The following is a 2,289-nucleotide window of genomic DNA, read 5'->3' on the forward strand; positions in this document are numbered from 1 at the left end:
TCCAGTCTGCCACTCTCTTTCTCTTGATAGGTGCATTTAGTCCATTCACATTGAGTGTAATTAGTGATAGGTATGAATTGATTGCTGTCATTCTATTGTGTTTTTTTTGTCATGTTGTTGGTGTTTCCTTGGTTCATATACTTTTCTGTGCTGAGTTCTATTTGTTGTCAAATGCTTCCTCTCTTTTCTTCTTTATTGTTGATTTTGTGCTTATTAAACCCATATGTTTTCCTTCCTTCTGGATTTGTTTAGGGGGATTGTTAATTTTCTTTGTGGTTACCCTGGAATGAATTCTTTTGTCTTTAATTTTGGAACTGTCTGTCTTATAAGGACATTGTCCTGTCTTCCTCTCCATTTGGAAGTTTGTACCTAGAAGTTGTATTCCCTCTAATAGGTTAGTTACTGTTGTTGTGTGCAGATTGGCTTCCTTGATTTTTAGTGTACAATGCTTTATGGTCTTATTTTGAGTTCCTATTTTTGATTTGGTTTTAGTGTTGATGCCACATATCCTGATTTTGTTGTGGATTCTCCATTGGAAGGACTTCCTTTAGCATTTCTTGTAGGGTTGGTCTAGTTTCACAAAATCCCTTAATTTCTGTTTGTCTGAGAATGCCTTGATTTTGCCCTCATATTTGATGGATAATTTGGCTGGATATAGGATTCTTGGTTGGAAGTTCTTTTCCTTCGGTTTTTTTATATATGCCGTCCCATTGCCTTCTTGCCTGCATGGTTTCTGCTGAGTAGTCAGAGCTCAGCCTAACTGTTTGATTATTATAAGTAATATTTCTTTTGTCCTGGACAGCTCAAAATTTTTTTCTTTGTCTTCAGTTTTGGAGAGTGTGATCATAATATGCCTCAATGTTTTTCTCTTGGGATCTATCCTGTATGGGGTTCTGTGAGCTTCTTGGACAAATATCTTTTCTTCCTTCCTGATATGGGGGAAGTTTTCCACAATTTTCTCATTTTTTTTTCTGCCTCTTCTTGTTCTGGAATTCCAATGAGGCATATGTTGTTTCTTTTCATGTCATCCCATATAACTCTTAGGTTCTCTTCATTTCTCTTAAATCTTTGCTCTGATTTTTCTCCATACAGGCTGGTGTCCAGGGATTTGTCTTCTATTTGGAAATGCATTCTTCAGCCAGTTCTATCCTACTCTTTTGTGCTTCTACTGTATTGTATAATTTTGTAATTTTGGTATTCATCTTCTGGATTTCTAAGTGCTGTGTTTGTGTGATTCTGATTGTGCATTAATCTTGTTATTTTGTTCTTGAATGATTTTCCTGAGTTCTTCCAGGGAACTGTCTGTATTCTCCTTGCTTCTGTTTGGGGTTTCCTTTGGCTCTTGTAAAGCTCTATAAACATATCTTCTAAATTCCTTCTCAGATAAGTCTGTTGCCTCCTCTTCCTCCATGCTTAATGAGACCTTTGTTTATGGTTTTGCTTCTAATGCCCTGTCCTGTTCTTTGTTTGATTTGAGGTTGCCTGTTGTTTCCTAGACACTTTGAGGTTGTCTTTAACTGTTGGTTATGTATTGATTTGTTTTGTCTTGGTTTTGTGATTTAATATTTTGAAAAGCTGAAGCTGATGTTTTTTATTTTATTAGTTATTAATTCAGGTGTGCTGGGTTGCTCTGCAGTTTTCTTCATGATGATGGAATATCTGTGTGGAATGTAGATGTATGTCTCTGTTTGTCACAATCAGGATTTAGGATTCAAGCTGGCAGGTATTATGGTGGCTGAATGTGATTTTCCTGTTGGATGAGTGAGGGTATAGTGGAGAAGGTGGAAGGAGAGGAGAGAAGGAAGAGAAGCTCCAAGTTGCTAGGAGCAATTTCTACGACTTTGAGTGGGCTGCTAATGATGACACTGTACTGTTATTCACAGGCCCGCAACTCAAGTTCAGCAAAGACCCCAGTTGTCAAGGGACCACCACTTTCCACCAGATTGAGACACGTGAAGAAACCCTGGTCTTGGGCCCCTCCATGCCAAAAAGCTGACCTAAGATAACTGCCCTGATCCACAATCTGCGTTGGGACTTCCTCCCTGGGCCCACCCACTTGCAGCATTAATGATCTCTCTGGTCAGGTTTCAGTGGTGCTGGAGCCAGAGAAATGACTGCTCACATCCAGCAGACCCAAGTTTACTGACAAAATCAGGTGCTGGCCTCTCCATGCCAAAAAGCTGACCCAACATAGCTGCCCTGTTTCACAATCTGCTGTGGGAGTTCCTCCCAGGGCCTGCCCACTTGCAGCATTAAAGATCTCTCTGCTCAGGTTTCAGTGGTGCTGGA

Source organism: Orycteropus afer, unplaced genomic scaffold (genome assembly GCF_000298275.1).
Source record: "Orycteropus afer afer isolate SDZICR_OR568_19922 unplaced genomic scaffold, OryAfe1.0 scaffold00674, whole genome shotgun sequence".
NCBI classification, from domain to species: domain Eukaryota; kingdom Metazoa; phylum Chordata; class Mammalia; order Tubulidentata; family Orycteropodidae; genus Orycteropus; species Orycteropus afer.